At 44.0% G+C, this 21,045-nt stretch overlaps 1 long non-coding RNA gene across 1 annotated transcript in view; it reads left to right on the top strand.

The window, feature by feature from the left end:
• Positions 1 to 14,616, top strand: part of LOC143836869 (uncharacterized) — a 28,221-nt gene extending 13,605 nt beyond the window's left edge. Inside the window, exons 2-3 of the long non-coding RNA XR_013230804.1 lie at positions 13,239 to 13,300; positions 14,533 to 14,616. This is a non-coding gene — a long non-coding RNA (uncharacterized LOC143836869). The remainder of the gene's footprint in view (positions 1 to 13,238; positions 13,301 to 14,532) is intronic.
• Positions 14,617 to 21,045: the final 6,429 nt, after the last annotated feature.

Raw genomic sequence — 21,045 nt, 5'->3', positions numbered from 1 at the left:
GAGTTCCTGTTTGGAACTCACTGGCAGTCTTCAAGCAAAGGTTGGATACACACTTTTCTTGGATGCTTTAGGATGCCTTGGGCTGATCCTGCGTTGAGCAGGGGGTTGGACTAGATGGCCTGTATGGCCCCTTCCAACTCTATGATTCTGTTATTCTATGATTGGTGAGATAGGCTATGTTGCAAGCTTGCACCAGGACATCTTAAGAGAACCCAATGAAGTTCTCATGCTCGATCTATTAAACTGATTGAGAGCACCTGGCAATCCTGACTCCTGCTTAGAGCTTGTTGGAGAACAGAAGGTTATGTGTGTAATCAATCCATCAATAAGTGTTTAAGAGGTCTCCTTATCACTGGCAAACTACAGTTCATGTTTCTTGTATAGCTTCCGTCCATACATTCCGCCAAGTTGCCAGTGGGCACAATAAATTAGTTTGCACTGATTCATGTTACCACCGGTGCATGTGGTAGCCCTGGCAAAAGACTGCGCATACTGGCTGCACACCATGGCTGCGAGTTTGTATCCGCTGTCTGAGATTGGTAATCACTTCCTTTTGGGTTGATTATGCAACCATTCACTAGCCCTAACTAGCCTCCCTGGCTTCTCCCATTCTTTGAGGTTTAGCTGGCTGCAGTGGCCTCTAATGCACAATAGGAGTAATGGTGCATGCTGCCAATTAGACTAATAGATGATTTGGTAATATATCTTTGAGAGTCTTCTGAATTAATCACATGACAATAAGCTAGAATCTACTGCTCATTGGATATTGCAGTTTTGTAATCATTCACCTCCCGGATTTCCTGACAGGGGAGGAAAATGCCAGAAGTGAATAAGGATGTATTTTGTCATGAATTTTGGCCCATTTGTGGTTCACAAACTGAAGAATTACAATGAACTTTCCCAAATATGGCACAATTTGTTGTGGCTTGTAATGGTTTACTCCAGCTTTCTGCTCTTCATGAGAAACAGCTGAGTGGCTAGGAGCTCTTCATTACTCTGATGTTTGTTTTAAATGGCTTCAAAACATTTAAACCAGCATGTTTTCTGCTCTTTCCCCGGGGAGCAGAAAACAGGGGTTTAAAGGACCCTGCTTTCTGCTCCCTACAAAAGTCATGGTGATAAACCATTTAAACCTTGCTTTTAACTCCCTGCAGATAAAAGGACCTCAAACTTGCTATACATGAAAAGGGCTGTAGCTCAATCTAAAGTAGACCTTCCTCATGTCAAGAGGCCTCAGCTGAATATAATGCCATAGAGCAGGGGTAGTCAACCTGTGGTCCTCCAGATGTCCATGGACTACAATTCCCATGAACCCCTGCCAGCAAACACTGGCAGGGGCTCATGGGAATTGTAGTTCATGAACATCTGGAGGACCACAGGTTGACTACCCCTGCTCCAGATGTTCATGGACTACAATTCCCATGAGCCCCTGCCAGTGTTTGCTGGCAGGGGCTCATGGGAATTGTAGTCCATGGACATCTGGAGGACCACGGGTTGACTACCCGTAGAGTACACCTTCCAACGCAATAATTTTCTCCTAGGGGACAGATCTCTGATGTCTTGAGATCAGTTGTAATTCTGCAACAACAAAAGGGGAAGAAAGTTAGTCACCAAACCTGGAACCTTTTGATCTTCAGCCTGATGCTTTCCAAATTGCATTGAAAGTCAAAACAGAAAAATGATAATCAGATTCTCAAGAGAGGGCACATATCTTTTTAAACTTAAGTGATAGAAGCTTAATAATGTTAATAATAGTCTTGTTTCCTGCCCTTCCTGTTAGCTCAGGGTCGGTTACAGCATGTTAAAGCAATTCATTAGCATTCCATATGCCTTTTCACTAGACCTATAGCCCAATGTAAAAAGAAATGTTTAAAAGATGGAAAACTGGGAAACCAGTGGAGATGGTACAACCATGAGGGGAGGAGGAGAGGTGGAAGATACATAGTGGGAGGACCAATCTCAATATGGGTGTTAGAGGAGTGCAGGACAAGCCAGTGGTGGAAAAGAGTAGAGACAAGAATATTTGTGCTTTTGATTTCACTTTGTCTGGGGGTGAAGAAACGGGAAAAATCATGGCAAAAGTACTTTTTTAAACCCGGTGAAACAGTGAGCAGAATATGAACTCACCACTGAAAGGTGGAAAATCAATGCAGAAGGAAAATAAAATCCTGACACATGTCTGCTTGGAAAATGGGGTGAAAGGCAGAAGAAAAAAAAAGTGACAGGAACGTGCAACGAAAACGAATGAAAACACCAATGCAGTAAAGGTCTTAATATTAATAACAGTCCTGCTGCTAAGTACTAGTGTGCTAGGTTCTCTTAAAAATACTGAATAGTATAGTCCCTGCCCAGTGAGCTTTTATTATACAAATAATCAGGAGTTATGAGGTTGAAGCCTGCAACTTGTAAATGCAAGGATCATAAATCATTCCTTTGTTCCCCTCTCCCAGGCAGCCATTTTTGATCCTGGGAAAGTTTGTGCTCTTGGGAGAGGCACTGAGGACAATTGTATTGTCTTCCCCCTCCCCACTTCAGTTTGAGGAATTCATTGTTGGAATTGGAAATGGTTGCTGGGGGGAAGGGAATACTGATTACTGTTGCCTTTCACTGGCAAATCTCTGGGCCATTCCGCACAACTTCAATGTTGCAAAAGGCTTCCAAATTGTAAACGCTACTAATTTGCAGTTATGCACGGCGTCGCATACAATCTGCCACACTCCTGAAACCGATCCGCAAAAAGCGATTCGTTGTAGCACTTAAAGGGAAATCCAGAAAAGTGGATTCACCCTCTGAAAAGCTATTGCAAACAATCTGCAACATTAGCGAAAAAGACCTGTGCATTCCCATTGTTGCGGTTCCAGCCAAGTCCCTCCCCCTGGCTCTCTCCTTCAAACTTCCGGCAAAGTGATCGCCATTTCTTTTTTCTCTGAGCGAGCAGAAAGCAACGAACTGGCGAGGCTTCATTCACCCAGCGAGGCTTCTCCGGCTACAGTCCCTCCACAGAGCTGCTTTAAAGCTCTGTCACCAAGCACAACACAGCCCCGTTTCCAAGTTCCCTTTATTTTCGGCCGAAAATCACGCCCGTGCACGGGGGGGGGGATTTTTTTTTCACTCGGGGGAGCGTGGCAACGAAGAATCGGCAGCTCACACGCCAGCTGCCAGCTAGATGGGTCTCTACATAAGGAGGAATCAAGGAATCAAGGAATCAAGGCATATTCATTGCAACACGTGTTTTTCTTTCTTTTTTTTTTAAACTGTTCTTAAAGGGAAAGGGGCTTTTCGGGAGCATGATAACAGCCGCCCATTGGCTGTTCATTTGATTGACGGCCAGGGGCGGAACAAAGCACAGAAAAAATTGCTTCCTTTCTAGCAATTTTTGGCAAGACCGGAAACCTGCGGGAAACGACTGAAACGCTACTGGATTCCACTACAAAGGAAGGTATGCGTAACTCAAGATAGCACTATTAAAAATAGCATTTCCGCTTTCAGGAACTATTGGCAACATTGGTCCTGGTGCAGAATGGGCCTCAGTATCATAGAACTCAACAAACTTCATGGAAGTCACATATTTGCTTTCAAAACAATTTGAATGCTCACCATAAAACCATATGTCAAATGGACAGTTTTATGCATAATTTGTACCTGTGCAATTGCTGCAAACTTTTCGCTACTAGCCTTTTTCACAGGAAGTGAAAAACAGAATCCTGATCTGATAAACTTTACCATGAAAAAGATAGACTTGTCTTATTTTGGCATTACGATTAAGTGCCAAGAATATGTCACAGTTACATTGTCAAATATGCCAAAGGGCCTAATCCAAGATTCAAATTGTCTGATTTTTAAAAATTCATTGACTTCAATAGGTATTAGATCATGCTATAAATCTTTGTGCTCTGGAGGAATCAGGGCAGGGCAGGATGAGAGAACAAAGATCTTATCATATTCTAAATAACATATAATGGCCATCCAGAATCACTGTATCCTAGGGTGCCAGACTCTGTTTTGGGGAATTCAAATAATCTTTAAGACAAATACTTGCACAAATGCAGATGACATGTTTTTGTGAGGCAGAAGGGGCACTGCCTCTTCTATGACACACACCATCATGTGTAAAGCACACAATTTTGCAGCTGGTATCAGAACATTATTTTTATTTTTATGCAAATATGTGCAAACTTGACTCAAAAATCAAATGAGTAACCTACCAGTTGTTGTTAGGTGCGAATTCGTGTCTGACCCATCACAACCCCATAGACGATGGTCCTCCAGGCCTTCCTGTCCTCTACCATTCCCCGAAGTCCATTTAAGTTCACACCGACTGCTTCAGTGGCTCCATCCACCCACCTCATTCTCTATCATCCCCTTCTTCTTTTGCCCTCTATGGACAGTTCCAAAAGGCAAAACCTACGACTAAGATCTCTTTTGTTATAACTGAAGAGAACAGGAAGATTGGAATGTCTAGAATCTCAGTATGCTTTGCTTTAAATGGTGCTGATAGGATACCAAAGGAGGACAAACAAATTGCATTGACATACTGCTTTAAAATTCACGCACACATATTGCATATACAATAGATCAGTGGTTCTCAACCTTGGGGTCGGGACCCAAATTGGGGTCGCCTGGCCCCTTCCTCAGGGTCACCAGGTTGGTGGCCGCTATGGTGGTGGCGGTGGGCGACTGCGGCAGGTGGCAGCGGGTGGGTGGGTGGACAACAGGCAGCGCAGACACCGCAGCTGCTTGCCCAGAGAAGATCTCCACACAGCGGAGCTCTGGGCACGAGTAGGCAGCGGCAGCAGAGTGAGACGTGGAGGGCTTTGCGGCAGCACTAGGGGACTGGGGCAGCATGGATCCGCTGAGGATGCTCTCAAAGTGCACCAGCAGACTCTGTTTGTTGATGGTGAGCATGCCTGAGAAGGAAGAGCTGCCTCCACCTGAGTCCTCCTGCGGGGGCTTCTGCTGGCACCCGCCTGCCTCCACGCACCTCGCTTCCCCCCGGCTGCTGCCGCCGCCTCCACGCTGCATCAAAAATTGTTGTGTGTGCACGGGCATGCACCACCCCCACCGCCCCCATGGTTGGGGTGGCAGCATTACGGCAGTTGAGAACCGCTACAATGGATTATAATACTTAAAAAAGATTCGTTGTCCTAGAACCATGTCTGTTATCATATTTGTTCATTGGAGAACTGTGAAAAAAAATGTCTGGAGCCAACCTCTTTGTGCTTTTGATACATTCTGTATTTAAGTATGTTTGGGGATCCCCATTCAATCCCCATTCTGTCCACTTTAAACTAGTCATCATTTCTCATCCTAATCTACTTTACAAGATTGTTCTAAGGACAAAACAGAGGGTGAGAAGTCATAAAGGAAGGTCAAGATTTTGTTATTTGTTTAAAAAAAACTCATTGTAAAATATTGAAAATATGTCTGCTAAAACTCGAAACCTTGTGCCAAGGAAATGCCACATGCTGTAGGAAAATAAACAGAAACAAATATGTATGGCAAGGAACCAAAACAAATCTGCTTTTGCTGATCATAGGGCATGAAACATGGAGGGCATTGACTGTCAATCCACAGGACCCACTGGGAATTTGCATCCTTAGGCCAGGTAGTACTTAGCCTAGGCCAGAAATTTATAGGAATTATATTCTACAGAATATTGCAATGTGGTTACCTAGCGCAAGGGATCGTGCAGAGCCGAGGACCAGAAATGGCTGAGCAATGCATTGCCTTTTCCAGTTTTAATTTGTATATTTTCTCAAGTGCCGAGAACTGGCTGTGTAGGAAAGGCTGAGGCCCCTAATTAGTGTAATAATATAACAATGAATAAATCAGCGTGTCCGGCAAAGTCCCTGGAGTCCTCTAGGTCTATGTGCAATATAGATGTAAGACAAGGGGAAGGAAGGCAGGGAAGTCCTACAGATTAATCAGATACCAAAGGAAATTCCTCAGTTCTTCGGCACAGAAGCTGAGTACAGCCTCAGACCCTCAGTGGAGATAACATTGATGCCTTGACCACGGCAAGACTTACAACAAACACAACTTTATCTCCCATCGCCACATGTACTCCCAGAATCAATAAGCACTCATCACAACGACATCTTGCAGGAAAGAGCTGTAAGTGGCTCGCACCCCCCTCCCAGTTCTTTGAGTTCGAAGGTCATATAAACATGACCAAGGCCGAAACAGGAAATACATGAATATTGGTAGAAGTGTAGATTTTGGCAAGAACAGTGTTGCAAATGGCAGAAAAGGAAAACACTGGCTTTGGACGATGTTTGTTTTTTCTTATTTGTTGTGAAGACCTGCTGTGAAGACACAAGCCTCAAAATCACTTTTGGAGTATATGTGTGTGTGTGTGTGTGTGTGTGTGTGTATGTGCACATTGAGATGTGTTTTCCTCTTGGCCTGGCAGGAAAGAGCAGGACAAAGAAAAGAAAAGAACTTCTGGTACTGGAAACATCTGGATTTTTATATGTGCTTAGCATCTCTGGAGAGCTCTGCACTGTTTGTCCTGCTTGCCAACAAATTCAAGACTTTTTACTGAAATATATGGGAGCAGGAAATATATATTAAAGGTTAAGTATTCGTGTTCCAGCTCAGTCTTGGATTATTAGGAACAGCGTGAGAGATGAGAAGAAGCATTTATGAGCAAATTTCACGCTATCTCCCAACCACAATTGAATTAATTGTGATTGCTGTACATCCCAGAACTATTAAATAAAATGGGAATCAGTGTGAATGATCAAGTAAACAGAATTGTTAGTGGTTAGCTCTTTGGCATAAGTTTTCACTCCTGTTGTTGCTACGGCCCAAACCGGAATCAACCCTTTTCTTTTTAGACTGCTTGTATTGATCTGCCGTTTGGGTGTGTGTCTCGACAAGCCATCCAAGAAGCATAAGCTTAAACAGCTCTATACTTTACAGTTGTTTTCAAAGCCTGGCTTGCCGCCTACATTCATATTTGTTATGAAAGTGCGTAGGTTCATAACAACTGGGCAGATGTTTGGTTGCATGTACATGGAAAAAATGTGAGAGTAGGATTATATCCACTGCATGTTCAGAGGAAGGTATGGATAGAAGCTACACACGTATATGTGTTGGTTCTTCCATGTTATTGGGTACACTGCTTATGTGCACACAGGGCTCTGCTCTTCTGAACATATGGAAGCTGGAGCCAGGATAAGCAGCCACTGCATGAGCTTCCCCTCTGTGTTTCATGCTCACAAGACTGAAAGTACATGACTGTCATTTGAGATTATACGTCCTTTGCATCACATGCATGTTGGCACCCATGAAAGGGGGTGATCAAGGCTACACCCACTAGTTTCAAATTTAAGTATTTGAAAGGTTGTCACGTGGAGGAGGGCAGGATGCTGTTTCTGTTGGCTGCGGAGGAGAGGACACGCAGTAATGGGTTTAAACTTCAAGTACAACGATATAGGCTAGATATCAGGAAAAAAATTTTCACAGTCAGAGTAGTTCAGCAGTGGAATAGGCTGCCTAAGGAGGTGGTGAGCTCCCCCTCACTGGCAGTCTTCAAGCAAAGGTTGGATACACACTTTTCTTGGATGCTTTAAGAAGCTTAGGGCTGATCCTGCGTTGAGCAGGGGGTTGGACTAGATGGCCTGTATGGCCCCTTCCAACTCTATGATTCTATGATTCTAGTTCTGTCCTGAACCTCCATGTACTCAAAGGTACCATGTGCGTGCACATCCAAACATAAATCCACTTTGTATATACATTCTAGGACTGTGTTTTCCAGGTTGTGAATCACACATAGAGGATATACTTGGGCACACAGACTCTTTGCAGATATATATAGAAGTCAGGAATGGGAGTAGTAAGCGTGACCCAACCTTATTCCACACCCCTGTGCATATCTGTACCTGAGTCAGGGCTTGGATGGACATAGGACTCGACAGTGGACCCACCTGCACTAAGTGTGCTGATTTCCCATTTCTGAAGCCCATACATGCAAACATGCTGGCTTTCTAGTGTTTGTTAAGCTCTGTGGACATTGGCCAAATTGAATGGAGTCACCCAACTCCCTCTGCTGGTCATCCCAACAGGAAACTGTTGTTCCAGAGGCTATTAGACATCATGGGGGTCTCTGAATGATCTACCATTTACTATGGGCAGACCAGTGATGTGCGACTCTCTCATGTGGAGTCATGCTCCATTTCCTCTAGCAGTTGGTGCAGGAGCTCTACCAGTTGTGAGTCCTGGAAGATGCAAATTCATGCTGTCCTATCATGGCAGTTCCAGTTTGTCCTGGCACAAATGTCAGAATGTCACATGAGCATTGTCTGTCTACACAATAGTAAAAAACGATGAAAGTGGATTGTGCCAAGCATATACACTTTACAAATTGATCCATTTTACATTATATCTCATATTATATTCTTTGTGTTCTCCTGTTTTGCACAACTCAGCTCCATTATTTGAAACTCAGAACTACCTACCTTCCAGCATCTGTGCAAGTATTACGCACGAAAATTCAAACACATCTTCATGCCTGTAAGGACCAGAAACTTGCTTATATAGAAATGGAAGTGGAGGACCTCAGAAACTGATTCTTCTTTGGGACTATATTTTGTACCTTATCTGGCTTGTAGAATCACAGCACCCAAGCGCACACACACACACACACACACACACACACAGAGTTTGGATATCCTCAGACCCTACTCCTCACAGGGCTATTGTGAGCCTTGTGATATAATAGGAAGAAAGCACAATTTTATTCATAATAAATATGATTGTATTATTGCTTTGTGTATAAGGCAGGCTTTCTTGACAGCCCTGGAAGGGTTTCCTGAATGGGTGGGAGTTAATTATTTTTATATATTTTAAATTTGTTCAACATTTATTGAGTGATATGACTTAATATGGTCATAGCAATCCACCTCCCTCTCCCAAAATGGCCAGTGATGGGCCTGGAGGGCAGGGAAAGGGGAGGGGCCCCAGGTGGGCAGGTACACAGCGATGCTTCCCAGCCATATTCTGCATGATTGCATAACTTGTGGGGTTTCTTGAAGCCTGAAGAACCTTTCAGGGCTTTCTCAACAGTAGAAAAATTGAGAAAGGCTGATAAAAGGGAACAACCAAGAATGTAAACCATGACTGGTGACAACTACACACCACCTTCAACTTTGTAATAACTAATCTCTATCTCCCATCTTTTCTTGTGCCTGCAGCAACTGCATTGCCAAAATGAATGAATAAGCTCAGTTACAATGAATGAATATACCCAGTTACAACCACCCTGTCTACTGGAACTAGGTCCACAAGTTATTTCAATAAGCTTGCCACACAGCTACCAAATTTTAGGAAGCAAAATGATAGGCTGGGACATTAAAACAATGATGTGTAAGCAGAGTCTGACCAAACATCTAGGATTCTAAAAGTTCTGATCCTTATCCAAAGTTTACGTAAGCCATCCCGTCAACCTTAGTCACTTACAATTTTCATCTGATTCACAGGTTTTTGGAATCCATGAGAACTTTGACACTGATTTCAGATAATCTTTTACACACATGCAGGTAACACAGTTTAAATTTCTGGCAGCTGAGGTCTGCAGGTGCAAACAAGGTGTCTGCAAAAATGCTACAATGCTTAGGAAAGGAATATTTATAATGGCCTAGTACTTTCATATCGACAACACCCTTGTTTATCTAGTTGCTGCTACTCCAGGCGGCTGCTGGATTACATCCTTCTGGGAAATGGCAAAAAGATGAACTGCTACGGGTGATCCAAGCAAGTCTTCTAGTGACTGCATAGCCCCTGAAATAAGGCTCCTTAAGGTGCAGCCAGCTGATATTCCAGGTCTGCAGAGTTTATGAGCAATTAAGCTGAATATAGTCTTCCACCAAATACCTGGTGGAAGAGCTCCATCTTGCAGGCCTTGTGGAACTGGGGAGGGAGGAGTTTTCTTTGAGTCTCTTGAATGGAAGAAGAAGAGCTGGGTGTTTTATACCCTGCTTTTACTTGAAGGAATCCCAAAGTAGCTTACAAACACCTTTCCCTTCTTTTCCCCATAACAGACACCTTGTGAAGGAGGTGGAGCTGAGAGAGCTCTAATAGAACTGCTCCGTGAAAATAACTCTAAGAAAACTGTGATTGACTTGCATTCTTGAACATTTTCTCTTTCTCACAAATACATATTTTTCCTTCAAATATGTATTGGGTCTGAGATATTGGTTCTGATTGCTGGGAGCTGCAGAGAAAGAGAGAAAGATGGCGACAGCCCCACCCCCTGAAGTAGAGCCGCAACATTTAACCAGTTCATTGATTAGATTAATTAATTAAATGCAATTTGGTTAAAGGAAAAAAAAAGATGCTTCCATAGGTAGCCATTTAGAAAAATAATTCATAACAATATAATCTTCAAAGATTTTTAGTGCCATCCTATGCAGAGTTATACCAGTTCTCAGCCCATTGAATTCAGTGAGCTGATAATGACCTAACCCCGTTTAGGATTCAACTGTTTTAACTTTTACTGTTCAGCTAAAACCCATATGACGCTCTCACAAAGGGTGGGTGAAATTTGTCAAGATGGTAGGAGACTGGTATAATCTTAAATGAAGAGAAGAGGCTTTTCAAGAACAATGGGGCCCTTATCTGATCTACCTAAGAAAATAAGTTAAAAGGGGATTGAAACGGGGTATCAAGTGTATCAAACGAAGAGCATAATCTTTTTTCTTTCTGTATCAATAATGTAGATTATTTGCATTGTATTATCTTTAAATATTACAAAAGGGGATTGAAACGGGGGACTAAATGTATCAAATGAAGAGCATAACCTTTCTTTTTCTGTATTAACAATGTAGATTGCCTGTATTTCATTATCTTTAATCTTGGAAAACAAAAATAAAAATCTTATTAAAAAAAAAAAGATGGTAGGAGACTGGTGATCAGGAGTCGGAAAACAGCAGCTGTGGCAGGGGTGACTGAACCCTCCCCATGATACACTGTTCACAAAGCAAAGCCAGTCTTCTTCTTTACTGCTCCTTGCTCAGACAGGCAAAACAAGGGGCCTGTCTTTTGCTTCTTGTAGGCTAGCAGACAAGGGAAGGCCATCCTTCTCAGTATGCAAAACTGCATTAGTGTAAGTCTCACATTCCCTCTCCCATTAGACTGATATCCCTCTTTTTCAAAATCCTGAGAAGGTGTGATCCCAGTTTCTCCAGCATCTCATCCAGGTTGGTCCTATGACTTCTTTAATCGAGGGACTGCCCTGCTTTGAAGTTACGATGAGGAAGTGGTGATGAGCTGGGTGGAAAGAGACAGGAGAACCTGCTCCTGCACCATAGCTTAAAGCAAAATGAGTATAGAACCAAGTAATCTGTGAGTTAATTTAGGAGGAGGCATTTAACCTTGCACCTACCACTGGGAGCCATGTAGATGATTCAGTTGTAATAGCATTGCTTGGGTGAGTTCAGCCAGGTGATCTGTGAAACACCACATCTGAACACGGCATCATGATTTGATAAAGATACTGTTCGCTTGACTAAACAATATGCACCAGGCCTCTCATTTACCCATCCTGGCCCAGGAATTACCCACTGACATCAACAGTTTCCTATCCCTGAGGAATTTAGTAGGGAGAGAAAAAATGTCCATTACTATCCCTATTGAACGCTCCTGACTTGCTAATGCATGCATGCACATTGCCATATAGTGAAGAAGGTGCTGCTGGAAAGTATTTGCTGGAGTCTTGGACCTGTTGTGAATGCCTTCAGAGAGATCTGCTCCCAGTTTTATTTTTCTGTACATCTGCAGGATAGGATGCTTCTCTTTAGACCTCTGTTCAGCTACGTTGTATTGACAGTGAACTCTGCAATTCAAAGTGTCAAATGTTGCTCTGCAGGCCACATGTCATGATATCCTGGAGACCTTTCCTACATTGCAAACGGGGGGGGGGGGGGGGGGAGAGTGATCTGCAGTGCCTCGTGTGGAGTTCCAGAATCATAGAACAACAGAATTATAGATTTGTAAAGAACTCTAGTTGTAGGTGAATTTCCTCCAGACCAGTTGTAAGGAACCTTCAGGATCATCTAGTCCAGGGGTCCCCAACCCCTGGTCCTTGGACCGGTCCCAGTGCGTGGAAACTGGGCCGTGGCTCCTCCTAGTCCTCCTCCCTGGCTGCTGCCTCGGGGGCTGCCCTGCCACTCTGCCGCCAGCTCACCTTTGGTGCTCTCCAAGGACTGCCATGGCTGGGGCTCCCCCTCAGTGTGGCACTGTGCAGCTGCTGCTGGCAGTGCCCACCCAGTGTGCAGCAGGAAGTCAGGGGCGCCGGCTGGAAAGCAAGTGGAGCAGGGGTTCAGGCGGTGCCGACGTCCCTCGGCAAAAGACTACCCCCCCGGGCCTCAGTAAAATTGTCAAGTATTGACCAGTCCCCAGTGATAAAACAGTTGGGGACCACTGATCTAGTCTAACCCCCTGCAGAATGCAGGAAATTCACAACTACCTGCCCACCAACAAGGACCCCAATTCCATGGCCAAATGCTGCCCCCCCCCAAGAAAATCCCAGAATCCCTGGCCAGTGTGGTCTGGAAGAAATTTGCCTCCCAACAAAATTCTCCTTTCCAAAAAATAAATAGTTCTGAGACACTGGGGGAAGCAAAGGTAATGGGAAGGAGATTCAGTTGAAAAGTGATTAGTGGGGATTGGTTAAGAAACTTTACCTCCTGTCATTTCTTTTGCTTTTTTTGTTGTAAAGTAGCCCCCCTCCCTCTCAAGAATGCAATGGAGAAAGGGTCATTAGTTACATACAGCTGCAGAAGACATTTAGGCCAAATATATAGTTAAGTGGAATCATGAAAAAGTATCCAGAGGAGGCGTTCTGATTAGTTTACAAATTCAGAGCTTCTCCCCATTCCTGACAATACATATGTACATCAAGGAACTGTGCCCAATGCAGGATTTTTCCAAGCAGTAAAAACCTAAGTGGGGCAACCCTTTCATCCAACAGTGAATGAGTCAAACAAGTCCATTCCTATTCTTAATCACCTCTTTTTCTCATCCACAATGGAAACACAAACAATGAATATAGAATGAAGACACTCTTTAAAAAAAAAACACCTTTAACTGTAATGTTGGACAAAGAGGACAGAAGCCCGGGCAAGTCCACAGGGCAAGTCTCAACTTTGTGTGAGAGAATTTGAAGTCATTGGGTGCTTCCAAAGGAAACGCCAAACCCTCTATGATGCTTAATCTTCTTCCTTTACTGTTTGCAGTACAGCCAGTCCCAGAGCTCAGAGATTCCTAAGTGCAGACCACAGGCAATGGAGAGGAGATGGTGAGTAAATTTAGGAACAAGTTGTAAAGGAGAGAGAAGGCTGTCAAGCTTGGATCCATCTCAGAGTTTGGAATAGATTATGGGCGTTTTTATTCATCACACTCAATGCCAGTTTTTAAAAATTTCTTGCATTCTGTAATTTAAATATGAAACTGACATTGGCTGGAATGTCAAGTGCTGCCAAATTGTAGCAGATTTATGTTGACTCTGTAGGTCAGGGGTAGTCAAACTGCGGCCCTCCAGAGGAAGGCAATGGCAAACCACCTACATTCGCTGGCAGGGGCTTCTGGGAATTGTAGTCCATGGACATCTGGAGGGCCGCAGTTTGACTACCCCTGCTGTAGGTGTTCAAGGTAAGAGACATTAAGCAGTGGTTTGCCATTGCCTTCCTCTGCATCATGACCCTGAACTTCCCTGGTGGCTTCTCATCCAAACACTCAGTAGAGCTGACATTGCTTAGCTTCCAGGGTCTGATGAGATCAGGTTAGCCTGGCCAGGTCAGGGCTAATTTGGTATTAGTTTAATTAATTGCTATAAATATTAACACACTGGCCAATCATAAACCTTTGCCAACTGATGATCTTAGTCACTATGGGCATGCCTATACTAAGGAAAAAATCATTTTATTAGAATGTGCAAGATCTGTAGTGTGCATGATTCAAAAACATATGAAGAGTGGGGGCATTGGAGCAGATGTGTATTTAGCATAGCAAGAATAGAAACTTCCAGATATTTTTCAAATAAACTCCTCCAGTGTTCTGATTGGCTCAGTTGGAGACTTCCTGATCCTTTAGCACATTTGTTCTTTTAAGCATCTTGGTGCTTCAACCTACTTTGCATATTTAAGTTTTGCCAGAGAAACCTGGGGGAAGGAGGAATTTAAAGAGCGTGCCAAGCAGCTGATGATCACACATCAGCTGCTTGGCAGGTTCTTTCCTCCCCCTCTCCCACTCAGGCACTGTCTGAGAAAGTCAGGAAAGAGGTATTTAAACCGAATCATGGCTGAATCACCGAATTACAATTCAGCCACCGCATGGGGTAAGTATGGCCCCGATCCTCAGATTCGGGTATCCGTAGACGGGAGCCACACTTTTGTAACTTTGAAATTCAGCTTCACTATATAGTTTCTTACAATATCTTTATTATATGGTTCTCCAAATTTGTAATCCTGTTTTATTTTTTATTGTACATATGTATTCCTGCTTCCTTGTGTACTCCTCCTTGCATCACAGTGAGGACGGTGAAGTGTGAAGAAAGTAAAGAATTGAACCTGGGACCCTCTGCATGCAAATCATATGCTCTACCACTGATTTACGGCCTCTGCACCATGACTTGTCAAGTGCAGTGAAAATAAACCATCCTATGCAAATTTGGTGAAAATCCAAAAGCTCAACTAAATGTGAATGAATGCACATTGTCTCTTAAACATGACTGTTAGCATTTCTTTGCATAGGTCCCCCAAAGGGGACCACAGGTTCCAGTTTCCATCTGGGCTTCTCAGAATTTCAAGAATATTAATCCATTTGGGGGCATTATTTTTAACATATATAGGATTTTTGTTTGTTTAGCAACATTACTTGGATTTTGTAAAAAGTACACAATACAGTTTCAAATACAATTTAAGAAAGGGGAAAGGATGAGCATTTGTTCGGATGTCCTAAAAAAATTACCAAACTATTTTTTAAATAAAAAGAATATAATTCTGCTCTAGGAAGAATGACTTCAGTGGGTTTTTAGACCCCTCCCCAATAACAGTTTCCCCAGTCCTATTTAATGTTGCTCATATGTCTCAATCTCAACCACATTATTAATGGTGCTTCTTTGAGATATCCTGTTCCCTTTGTCTGGATTAGCTTTTTAAAAATATACAAATTAATTTGGTGTCTGAAGCTTTTGCTGTTCATTGAAGCTGCCTCTTTAAACATGACACACACACAGAAAAAGAAATCAACTATCTTCGGGATAAAGCTGTCCTCATCAACATGCATGGAGTCTGCTTGTCTGTCACATCGCCCACATCTCCTCAATCACTCCCTTTCATTTATCCTTTTAGGCCCCTATTTTAACTTATTCGACTGCTCAGTGACAGAAGGAATCCAGCTGAGCATTAATCCTTCTGCAGCTAGGCAAGACCAGTCTGACAAACTTGATCAGAAACACAGCAGAGCAGCTTTCTAAAACCAGGGGCAGCAGTTGGGATACTCATGAAGATCATGCCAGTAAATGGATGAGTGGATGTGTGCAAGGTTTTAAAATCGAAACACTGACTTATCAGAATGTAATTGTTTTGACACTGAAAAAAATCTAAAAAATTTCATTCAGGACTCTTCGCTCTTTGAGATGTATTTTAGAGGAGGAATCGTCCCGTAGCTTAAATGAGGAAGGCAGCATCTTGTTAATCTCAAAAGCTAAACAGGGTCGGGACTTGGATAGAAGACCACCAAGGAAAGCTCTGCAGTGGAGAGCAATAGCAAGCCCTCTCTGTTTCTCACTTGCCTTAATAATCCCTATGAGTCAGCTATGACTTGACAGCCCTTATGTATGTATAAATAAATGAATGGCAGCTATACAGATTATAAACTGTTATAGAATCATAGAATCATAGAATCATAGAGTTGGAAGGGGCCATACAGGCCATCTAGTCCAACCCCCTGCTCAATGCAGGATCAGCCCAAAGCATCCTAAAGCATCCAAGAAAAGTATGTATCCAACCTTTGCTTGAAGACTGCCAGTGAGGGGGAGCTCACCACCTCCCCAGGCAGCCTATACCACTGCTGAATCATGTTATGTGGCAAAGGTGCATGAAAAAGTTGCAACCAGTGAACTGAAGTGAGTGTAACTTCATGCATCTGAAAAATAACTACATGCAGCTGGGGGACATAGTCACAGACATGTATACATGGGTAATTTAAAATATATGGGCATGCATGTATATTAAAAGTGCTGCTCAGGTATGCACGTTATCCCTATTGTTGAGGAAAACACAGGTGTGTCTTCTGTGCACAGGTAGCAATAGTTTTGACACAGTTGGCCTAATTTATATGTTAATCTTAATTTTGTCCTGCCACTGCTCTCTGATTGGCTCTTGGGGTTCATTTGTCATCTGATCACTTGGAGAAAATAAACTGATAAAATATTTTATATGTACCCTATTTTTTAATGTCGACAGTTTGAATTGTAAATTGTTGCTGTGGGATAGTAGGTGAATTTCCTCCAAGCCAGACTGGATTCTGGAGATTTTTGGAGTGTGTGTGTGTGTGTGGGGGGGTGTCACTTGGGCATGAAATTGGGGTCACTGTGGGTGTGCAGTAGTTGTGAGTTCCTGCATTGTGTAGGTTGGACTGGATGACCCTGGAGGTCCCTTCCAACTCTATTTTACTACATTCAAACATAGGCACAAAGCACAACAGCAGAAAAGGGGAGGGAATGCTCTGGCAGTAGCTTGTGCTGCATTTGATGGCCTCCACAGCAGCCTGCCAGGTGACAAGGCAACCCAACCCTAAAGAAACAGTCTCCCCTGCAAGAAGTCCCTTGAAAAGAATGCCAGAGCCCCTCCCCCCCAATCCAGAATAGCCACTGAAGGGCAAAGCTGAAGGCAGTGGGGGGGGGGGTGCTGTGAACAGCTTGGAGCTGCTGGTGTTAGCTGAGGCAGGAGAGTGGCCTCTTAACTGCAGGAAGTAGTTGGCACATATAAAAGGATCCCTGGGAGATACATCAGTGCTCTGGAACTGGAAATACAAACCCTCAAAAAGTCCCTAAGTATACTCACATTAAGAGCCTCTTGTGGCACAGAATGTTAAGGCTGCAGACGTGCAGTCTGAAGCTCTGCCCACCTAGCTGGGAGTTTGATCCCAGCAGCCGGCTCAAGGCTGACTCAGCCTTCCATCCTTCCAAGGTCAGTAAATGGTAACGACTGGGGAAGGCACTGGCAAACCACCCCGTATTGAGTCTGCCATGAAAACGCTAGAGGGCGTCACCCCAAGGGTCAGACATAACTCGGTGCTTGCACAGGGGATACCTTTACCTTATACTCAAATTATAAAAAAAAGTTGTTTTCCTTTTTATGCTAAGGAAGTTTAGAGTTTAGGATTATACTAGTAAATGTTTTCAGCAAAGTGAAGTAACAGTTGCTTCCAAAGTTCCTCGCTATCCCTGGGAAGGGAGCCCCGCTGATACTTGTGCAGCATAAATAACAGCACCAGTTGTGTTCCGCTGGGGCTCTGATGGCTCTGGTGCTCTGGCCCCACAAATCCTTAAACCGAGCCTGAATCTTTTTTAAAGGTGCTTTTTCTCATTTATTTTGGTTGCAAGAATGGAAAAAAAAACATGATTTAGGTGGATGCCAAATCAGTGCTAGAATGCCACTGCCCAGGGAATTGAAAGTTTGTTCAGGGGAAGCTCTCCATTACAGCAGGACAGAGTGACTGCTGGCTTCCTCTAGCCCAGGGATAGTCAAACTGTGGCCCTCCAGATGTCCATGGACTACAATTCCCAGGAGCCCCTGCCAGCATTCGCTGGGAATTGTAATCCATGGACATCTGGAGGGCCGCAGTTTGACTACCCCTGCTCTAGCCTGAACATAAAGACATGACCTCCTGAGTTCCTCTGAACCACCCCCTGTGCCAATGGGACAGAGGAAATTCAGACTTCGGACTCAGTTCTGCACTTTTGGAATGGAGTTGTGATTAATTTTGCTTCCAGTAGGTAGGTTTGCTTCCTGAATGAGCACAGGGAGAGAATTCTGAGGTCAGAGACTTAAAGAAGTCTCCTTTTGTGGACACACTGGGGATGTATAATTGCCTTGCATGGGGACATGTGCCAGGTGGAATAAGGAAATAAACACCAGCAAATAGGTTTGGGCAAGAAATGGCCACAGCTTTATTATAATGCAAATGACCGCCGGCCCAGCATGGGAGGATCCAGCCATCTTGGGGCCAGCAGGCCACAATGAAACCCCAACACCACCAGCAAGGCCCAAAGTCACGTGGCAATGTGCATATGCAAACAAAGATGTTTCTCACAATGAGAAACAAAAGGTTCGGGCTCTCGTGAGCTCCCAGAAGGCGGGAAAACTGAAGAGGGCCCTGAGTGGCAGGAATGGCATGCCATTAGGAAGGTGTTCACGTGGGGTTTCCTTCCCTCCCCTGAATGCTGCAGTCTGTGGCCTTTGAGGTAATGGCAGCGGCGGTTGTGAATAATATAGTAGCTTACTAGCCAGTTTGCTGGCAGAAAGTACCCCCCCACACACACACCTTTTCTGTTCCATTCAAAGCTCGTTGGATTTTAATCTATTTCTTTTAAAACAAAAAGAGGAACCAAGGAATGCACTGGAAGTCACCCTAGTGCCCCTGGAGACCACACAGTATGCTAATACTCTAGGCCAGAGGTAGTCAAACTGCGGCCCTCCAGATGTCCATGGACTGGCAGGGGGCTCCTGGGAATTGTAGTCCATGGGCATCTGGAGGGCCGCAGTTTGACCACCCCTGCTCTAGGCTATCTTCTTTTGGTTATATTTCTGGACCGACTGTGGTATCTGATGCTGTATGTTGTATTAGTCCTTCATGTGGAAAAGTTGTTGGAATGCAGTGCTTATTTGGGGTCTCTGCTGCTGTTGGAGTTCCATTTTTTTTGTTTTCCAGCTGTTTTGGGCTAGAAAATACGTTATGCTTTGTTAAGCTTGAACTATGATGTACCGTAGAGCAGTGGTCCCCAACCCCCGGTCTGGTGACCAGGACCAGTCCGTAGATCAGTCGGTACCGGGCCTTGGCTCCTCCTCGTCCTCCTCCCCGGCTGCTGCCTCGGGGGCTGCCCTGCCACTCTGCCACCAACTCACCTTTGGTGCTCTCCAGTGGCTACCATGGCTGGGGCTTCCCCTCAGTGTGGCATTGCACAGCTGCTGCTGGCAGCAACCCCCCAGTGGGGGGTGAGAAGTCAGGGGCACCGGTGAGAAAGCAAGTGGATCAGGGGTGCAGGCAGCGACATCCCTCGGCAAAAGACTACTTCCCCCCACCAGGCCTCAGTAAAATTGTCAAGCCTTGACCGGTCGCCAGTGATAAAAAGGTTGGGGACCGCTGCCGTAGAGCATTGACCATGCTTGACTTATTTCTATGCTGGAGTTAACTCTCCAGCATCAAGGTGACATGAATAAGAAATTACAGTCAATTTCATCTCTATAAGTGTTTCCTTGGATTTTGATTCAGAACTGAGGGGAAAGTCTATCACCCCTGCTTTCTACAGGCTAAACTGAGCTAGATTCTGGCAATTTAAACAATATTTATGCATATATTCTACCCCCGCCGACTGTTATGAAGATGATTTCATGTACCCACTTGCTTGTTATTTTCCCTCCAGGATGGAATCATGAGGAAATACCACCAGGCCCTGAGGAAATCAGTCAAATTAAGCTTCCAGAATGAATAATGTTTAATTGAATACAAATTAATGCACTTGGTAACACAAATATTGAAGTGGCTGGTGCACAAAACAATCACAACACAACTGGGCAGATGCAGGATTACAGCCGGTATCATCTTACTGACAAAGCTTCAAGAGGCCAGAACAGAAACGAGCAGCCTCAAGGGATGTCTAAATATGCTGACTTACAGGAAGTAGGAAGAGACCCAAAGGCACAGTGATTGACAGGAAAAAGGAGGCAATTGAATGACACAGAGGAAAAGCAGAAATCCTATCAACTGTATCTGCACCTCTTTTTTTTTTCTTTAAGAATATTTGAACATGGCTGTGCAGGGAATAGATCTGTTTCAAATTTCAGCTAGTGAATTGGGTATCTGATTATCACTACAGATTTATTTTACCTTCCCTCCCGGGCATTCATGGTTCTTTCCATCATTCTGCTTTCTCGACAGTCCTGCAAGGTAGGTTCCATTAGGACAGAAATATTGCCCCAAAGTCAGCCAATGCATCTTGGGGCTGAGAAAGGATCTTACCCAACATTTCCAAGTTTCAAAGTCTTATCCCAAGCTATGTGGAGCAGTACATTGAAATTCATTTGCAGTTTGTTTGGAACATTTTTGCTTTTCGTTGGCTGCCTAGTGATATCAGTCTTAATTTGACAGATTTCCTCAGGGCCTGAGGTTTCCTCCCCCCCCCTTGGTATCCCCAAGCTGCTACAGTCTGTGCCCTTTGAGGTAATAGTAGTTCCAGTTGTGAGTAATACAGTAGTTTGTGAGCCAGTTTGCTGGCAGAAAGTACCCCCCTCCTTTCTGTTCCATTCAAAGCACTTTGGAATTTAGACTTTAAAAAAAAACGGTACCAAGGAATGCACTGGAAGTCATCCTAGTGTCCCTGGAGACCACACAGGATGCTAATACTCTAGGCCAGGGGTAGTCAACCTGCGGTCCTCCAGATGTTCATGGACTACAATTCCCATGAGCCCCTGCCAGTAAATGTTGCTGGCATGGGCTCTTGGGAATTGTAGTCCATGGACATCTGGAAGACCACAGGTTGACTACCCCTGCTCAAGGCTATCTTCTTTTGGTTATATTTCTGGACCAACTGTGGTATCTGACACTGTATGCCATATTAGTCCTTCATGTGGAAAAGTTGTTGGAATGCAGTGCTTATTTGGGGGTCTCTGCTGTTGTTGGAGTTCCAATTTGTTTTTGGCTTTACAGCAGTTGTGAGCTAGAAAACATGTAATGCCTTGTTAAGCTTGAACTATGATGTACCGTAGAGCATTGACCATGCAGAAGACAACACAGAGTGAACCATTCATGTGAAACAAG

The sequence above is a fragment of the Paroedura picta genome, chromosome 4 (genome assembly GCF_049243985.1).
Source record: "Paroedura picta isolate Pp20150507F chromosome 4, Ppicta_v3.0, whole genome shotgun sequence".
In the NCBI taxonomy this organism is placed as follows: Eukaryota; Metazoa; Chordata; class Lepidosauria; order Squamata; family Gekkonidae; genus Paroedura; species Paroedura picta.
Note: the sequence above shows the minus strand (reverse complement) of the source record. Positions and strands in the feature narration are given on the sequence as shown.